Raw genomic sequence first — 7,330 nt, 5'->3', positions numbered from 1 at the left:
AAGGATTGTCTCTGCTTTTGAATATGCTATCTAGATTGGTCATAACTTTCCTTCCAAGGAGTAAGCGTCTTTTATATATATCAGTACTACTCTCCCAATTCATTCCACCCTCCCCAAGACTTTTAAACATATCACATGTTCTATCTATTCCCTCTTCTTTGAGGCAGTTTCTGACCTGCTCCAATCTGTCCCTGCTGCACAACTATCCTCCAGAGATCTATCTCCCTTCACTATCACCTTGGGGATTCCCTTTGCCTCTCTCTTGAGTTGGATCCCAATTCCTGGATCCCACATCTTTTTTATTGATTTACTCCTTAATGTATGTGTGGTGCTTTTCCTCCAGTAGCTTCCCAAGAAAAGTTTGCATAGACTATACCTGCATAGGAGGTATATTTGTTGAAGCTTCACATGTTTTAAAACATTGTTATTCATTCCTCACACTATTGACTGATTAGCTGAGCATAGAAATCTAGGTTGAAAATAATTTTTTGTCAGAATTTAAAGCATTTTTCCATCGTCTTCTAATTTTCAGTGCTACATTTAAAAAGTCTGATGCCATTCTGATTTATTGTATGTGACCACCTTCCCACTCTTTCTAGAAGTTTTTAGGATCTTCTCATGATCCCCAGTGTCGTAAATTATCATAACGATTTACCATTGTGTGATTTTGCTTTCATCCACTGAACTGGTCATTTGTTGGGCACTTTTAATCTGTAGGCTCATGTCCTCCAGTTCTGGGAGATTTTAATTATTTCATTGATGATTTTATATATATATATATATATATATATATATATGAAAAATACATATATATGAAAGCGTGAAAGTGTTTAGTTGCTCAGTTATGTCTGACTCTTTGCGACCCCATAGACTGTAGCCTGCCAGGTTCCTCTGTCCATGCAATTCTCCAGGCAAGAGTACTGGACTGGGTTGCCATTTCCTTCACCAGGGGATCTTCCCAACCCAGGGATCAAACCTGGGTCTCCCACATTGCAGGCAGATTCCTAATTGTCTAAGCCTGTCTACCTATACACACACACACACACACATTTTTGTTCTTCCTGGAAATATCTTTATTTGGATAGAAGGTACCCTGAATGGATCCTCTATTTTTTCTCTCTTCCTCCTCTTCCTATGTGTATTCTAGTTTGTGAAATATTTCAACATTATCAACTCTTCTATTGAGTTTTTCATTTTTTCCTATCATGTTTCTATTTTCAAGAGTTGTTTCTAGATCTTGGATTTCTTCTTCTTCTTCTTTTTAGTTGTGGCATGCAGGATCTTTTACTTGCAGCATGCAGAATCTTTAGATGTGGTGTGCAGAATGTTTAGTGGGATCTAGTTCCCTGACCAGGGATTGAACCCTAGTCCTCTGCATTAGGAGTGCAGAGTCTTAGCCACTGAACCACCAGGGAAGTCCTTACATGTTTCCTTTTATAACTTTACATTTTTGTTCATGACTGCAATATTATCTCATCTCTTTAAGGATATAATTAACGATTATTTAAGTTCTTATCTCTCTGAATATCTCTATTCAAGTTTTTTCTTTTTTCCGTTTAAGTCTATATAGTTAAAGGGTTTCATCAGTCTTATAATCTTAAGCTGCTGCTCACACTTCAGACTGGTCTCTAAAAAAGCTGATTGTAAAGTCGGTGCCTGAGGCTTGCCAACCCTGAACCTCACTAAGAGTTATTCAGTGAGGCTGTTCAATTGGGTAACGTAGGTAGTATCTTTTGTTTGTGTGTATGAGTGTGTGTTTCTCTTGGGTTCATAAGATTCACTATATTATACCCATTTAGAGAATATAATGTAAGCAAAGCTGCCATTATTCTGGGAGCCAAGTAAGGGAAAGGCTAAGAGGGGTATTACATAACATTTGGTATATTTTAATTTAATCCTTCTTGCTCTCAGACTCTGCTTCGTATCTCCCAATCTGGAGATCTTTGGTTTTATTATGTTTTAAATATATATTACTTGATAAGTGTTTATTAAACTATTCAGGAAATAAATGCTTCACTCAAACCAACAATGATAAGCCAGAAATAAGACCGAGTATTTGTACACTGAGAAAAATATAGCCACTGGAATTAAACAGTCCTAGATTCAAATTCTGGTTTTGCCACTAATGAGCCATATGAAATGGGAATATACTTTTCCTTTAAGCCATCATTTCTTCATGGTAAAAAAGAATACTCTCTAAAGGTTTATTAAGAAGTAGAAGGAACAGTCACAGGCATGGCATACTGTCTGACAAGTATTCACTAATCAATAAAAGGTAGTTATGCCTGGAGAAGGCAATGGCAACCCACTCCAGTACTCTTGCCTGGAAAATCCCATGGGCGGAGGAGCCTGGTGGGCTGCAATCAATGGGGTTGCGAAGAGTCAGACACGACTGAGCGACTTCACTTTCACTTTTCACTTTCATGCATTGGAGAAAGAAGTGGCACCCCATTCCAGTGTTCTTGCCTGGAGAATCCCAGGGACGGGGGAGCCTGGTGGGCTGCCATCTCTGGGGTTGCACAGAGTCGGACACGACTGAAGTGACTTAGCAGCAGCAGCAGTAGCAGCATGCCTATTATTATAATTAACTTATCTACTATGGCATAAGCACAGAAAATTTTGTACCTGAAATTGTTTGTGTTTTTGGAAGAATATCCCAACGTGAATTCAATTAAACAAATGATTATTGGGTACCTGGATCTTCTAGTAATTACACAAAGACAACCTAGACAGCATATTAAAAAGCAGAGACATTACTTTGCCAACAAAGGTCCGTCTAGTCAAAGTTATGGTTTTTCCAGTAGTCATGTATAGATGTGAGATTTGGATTATGAAGAAAGCTGAGCACCGAAGAACTGATGGTTTTAAACTGTGGTGTTGGAGAAGACTCTTGAGAGTCTTCTTGGACTGCAAGATGATCCAATCAGTCCATCCTAAAGGAAATCAGTCCTGAATGCTCATTGGAAGGACTGATGCTGAAGCCAAAGTTCCAATACTTTGGTCACGATGCGAAGAACTAACTCATTTGAAAAGACCCTGATGCTGGGAAAGACTGAAGGCGGGAGGAGAAGGGGACAACAGAGGATGAGATGGTTAGATGGCATCACTGACTCAATGGACATGAGTTTGAGTAAACTCCGGGAGTTGATGATGAACAGGGAGGCCTGGTGTGCTGCAGTCCATGAGGTCACAAAGAGTTGGACACGACTGAGCGACTAAACTGAACTGAAAACAAAGATAATGGAAAAACTCTCCCTACTTAACAGAATCTTACAGTTTCAATAAGGAGATCTGGACATAAATAACTGAAGTACCATAGACTATACAGACTATTAATGATACAAGATAAAAGAGATTATATTCAATTATTTTATGCTGGGGACAAATAGATTAAAGGTAAAACCATTTAGTCCATGACCAAACTAAATGCATTAAACAAAACTTCCCATACTAAAAATGCTTCTCCTGCTTTATTTTCTCCTCCCTTCCTTCCTCTTTCCTCCCTTCTTCCATCCCTCTCTCCTTCCCTTTCTTCCTGCCTTCCAGCCTTCTGCCCTTGCCCTTCTTCCCTTCCTTCTGTTCCCTTCTTTCCAAAACGTGCATTTCCAGTCTTCTGCGATGATAAAGGAGTAGTGGGCAATTAGTTGCCCAGTTGTGAAGGGAATCTTAAAGAGTATGATTCTTAGATAGACATTCATCAACCCATTTGTGTTCAGCTCCATTTGTACCCTCAGTTCCAGAAATATCTGAGAATAGCTCCTGAGACCTTTGAGGTGTAAAATGGATTGCTTTTCTGCTTTTTTCATTGCTGGCTTGGAATTCAGCTTCTTTCAAGTCTACTTAGTTACTAGTCTTCCTTCTGCTTTCAGCTTCCAGATTTTATTTCTATCACCTTCTCTCCTATTCTTGTCCTAATGGCTTCATGGCTTTAAAAATAAGCTCTTTACTAGCTTTTAGTGGAATTTCAAGAGGGAATGGAAGTAAATGCATGTGTTTAATGTGCCATCTTGAACTGGAATTCCCATTGACTATATTCAAGGCCCAACTCAAATGTTGCCTCCTCTACAAAGTCTTCCCCATACTTCTTCAAGATGAAATTAAGCCATTCGGTCGTGGAACAGTATTTATTGAGTGTTTTTTAATAGGCATGGCATTTTGTAGCTAAAGCAAGAAAAGACACCATTTCTTGCCTTCGGAGTTCACAGTCTAGTAGATAAGACAAAGATACAAGCACTTAAAATTCAGAGCAGGAAATGCCAGGGGACATAAATGCTGCACAGAGAGCTGTGGGTACCCAGAGGACTACAACCTAACCAGGGGAGTAAGGAAATGCTTCCTAGAATGAAGGACAGGAGCTGAGACTTGAAAGTCAAGTGAGTCTTAGCCAGACAAAGCAATGGAGAGTCATTCTAACCAGAGGAAATAGCCTGCGTCTCCAACTCAGTCGTGCCTTTCCAGAACACAAATCTGACCATGTCACTCTACAGTGAACTCTTCCTGGAAGTACTCTGTGGGTTCCAGCACCTGTGCCACAGTGGCTAGTCTGTTTCTCCCCTAACCTGGACTGTGAGCTCCCTGAGGGTAGCAGGTCCCACCCAGTTCATTTATGGTGCTTAGACTAGGATTGGGTAGGTCGGCTTCAGTGCTATGATTCTCTGGCCTTTATTTTCTTTGGTGTCTTTGCTGGTCTCAGGGTTTGGGGGCTGGGTTTTATCACATTGGTGAGAAATGAATCTGAGCAGCAGATCTTATAGTCCTGTGACAGTGGGATTCCCTGACTGTGACAGCACAACTGCTCAGAATAGAAGAAAGCAAAGCTTTCTTGCCAGAAAAAGAAACACTCAATTCACACCAATCTCTCTGGCAAGGGGATAAACAGCGCAGAAAAGATGCAGCATCAGAGGCCACGCCAACCCAATTCTCTTCCCAGGGGAATTCAGGTTCCCCGTTCCTCCCTTAACAAGCATACATCAGACGCTCTGACCAGCCCTAAGGTCACAAGTACAGCTCACTCACAGGCTCAATCTAAATCAAGTCTGGGCACAAAAACCCAGAGATCTGAGTCTCAGCTCCCTGGTTTGAGACTGAGATTCCTAGACTATTGTTACCCTCCCCCCGCCCCGCTACCCTCCCTCTAGAAGTAGAAAAACTGAGGCCAAAGAGAGTCAGGGCTCTGCTCAAAATCACAAAAGGATTTAGGAGCAGAGCCAGGACTTGAACCCATGCCTTCTCTCTCCCTGCCTAAAGCTTTTTCTCAAACTGTTCTGTGGGGGTGGGTTGCCATAGCAACAGTTCTGTGGGTGGGAGGATTAAGAATGGGAGGTTGCCATTGTTTTCCCTTCCCACAGATCCCAGAGTCTGTCTGGTTCACTCAACTTTTGAGTAGGGGAGGGAAGTGGCCAAGAAACAGGGATGACCTTGGCCTCAAGGGCAGGCCTGCCCACTCCCTGCAGGAAAGCTGGGTGAGGGGCAGTTGAAGGACACTACTTACAGGGCTCGGGCTAGTTCTGCCACAAGTGGCTCCAGGGGAACCGCCCCAATGCCCCACCCCTTGTCCTCCCCAGAGCAGAGTGCATAAAGAGACCAAAGGCACCTTTGCAGAGGAGGGAGAAAGGAATGGAGTAGGGCACTTAGGGAACCTCTCCCTGAGCAGGACCAGAAAGCTCCCTCCCTTGTGTCTTTCATAGGTAGCCCTGGGCCTCAGGCCAGGCTGGGTCCGGAATGCAGAAAGATCCAAACAAAAATGAAACGTATCCTTTCAAGTTTACCAATAGGTAATCTCCACCAGGGCTTCCCAGGTGGTGCCAGTGATAAAGAATCCACCTGGCAATGCAGGAGACTGAGGAGTCCCAGGTTCGATCCCTGGGTCAGAAAGATCTCCTGGAGGAGGGCATGGAAACCCACTCCAGTATTCTTGCCTGGAGAATCCCATGGACAGAGGAGGCTGGCAGGCTACAGTCCATGGGGTCACAAAGAGTCGGACAGGACTGAGGTAACTTAGCACACACGCAATCTCCACCAAAGACAGGAAAGAGTTAAAGCTAGAGAGAGCAGCCATGGCTCCTCCCCCTGTGAGCTCAGGCAAGCCCCTCAGCACCTTCAAGCCTGTTTCCTCTGTGAGACAGGATAACTGCTTTTCTCCCTCCAGTGACATAAAAGACATTTAATGCATCTGGCACAAAGCAAGTCTCAATACTGAAAATGTAAAGTGCAGGCAAATCATCTGAATTCAAAACTTGGCTATACTTTTTACTTTTTGTCTGACTTTGGGCAGCTACTTAGCCTCTCTGTGCCTCAGTTTCTTCATCTATAAAATATCCCTTGCCTAGTAAGTTTCCGTGAGAACTAGGAGACTATCTTGTAAAATGTTCAGCATGATTCCTGGCACATGCACTTGGTGAAAGTTAGTTTCCAAAGCAAGACATTCTAAGTTAGCTCTTTCTCTGCCCTCAGCTAAAGTTTGTACAGTGAGGCAAAGCCAGACCCCTCCCTTAGGTGGGCACAGTTACAGCCCTACTGGGGAGAATCTGGCAATAGCTTCCAATCTTCAAGGCCAAATGCACACATGGCATTCAAATCCTTCCCCCAGGGAGCCTTCCCTGACTGCTTTGCCCAGAAAACTCTCCTCCCATCCTTTCAGGAAGCCCCAAGACCTCCCTCCCAACATCTCCCTACACACACACACACACACACACACACACGCACGCACGCACACACACACACTTACACACACACTTCAGCAGGGCACAGAACTGGGCACAGTGGGGCACACACACACACACACACACACACACTTCAGCAGGGCACAGAACTGGGCACAGTGGGGCTCCAGGAAGACCTATTAGCTGACACACTCACTGTGGACTCCTGGTTCTAGGCCAGAAAGTAGCTGGCAATTCCTCAGTTCCCTAGAATTGGTTGCAAAGTGGTGGCAGGTGTAGATCACCCCCTTCACCAGAACCAGGGCCCTAGGGAGCCTGGGAGGCCCCAGCTGCCCTTTTGGCTCTGAATCTAGAGCAGCAGCAACAGGGAAGGGGCTGGGTGCTGGTTTCCTCCTCTTCTCCCCAAGGAAGTGCAGGAGAGATGCAAATCTCCAGTGTACTTGGGGGCTGGCAGGAAGGAGACGGGGTCTGAGGAGGTGAGGCCAACATGCTGGTGCTGCTCCTCCGTGTCTGCTAAGCTCCTAGGAACTTTCAAATATTGTCCGTAGGTGTGGGGGATGCTGGGGAAAGAGGATGTTTTTAGTGGCCCTAGTCCAGGCAGTTTTCACGCAAATCTCTACTGTGCAGAGTGTTGGGGTGGATACTGGAGCCACAGAGGAACAAACCCC

General features: G+C 44.1%; 1 protein-coding gene across 1 annotated transcript in view; it reads right to left on the bottom strand.

Moving 5' to 3' along the window:
• LURAP1 (leucine rich adaptor protein 1) overlaps window positions 1-7,330 on the bottom strand; it is a 21,341-nt gene that overhangs the window by 9,267 nt on the left and 4,744 nt on the right. The window lies entirely within an intron of this gene.

This window comes from Bison bison, unplaced genomic scaffold (assembly GCF_000754665.1).
Source record: "Bison bison bison isolate TAMUID 2011002044 unplaced genomic scaffold, Bison_UMD1.0 scf7180017864256, whole genome shotgun sequence".
Classification (NCBI taxonomy): Eukaryota; Metazoa; Chordata; class Mammalia; order Artiodactyla; family Bovidae; genus Bison; species Bison bison.
The sequence above is the reverse complement of the archived record's forward strand: the minus strand, read 5'-3'. Positions and strand labels throughout refer to the sequence as shown.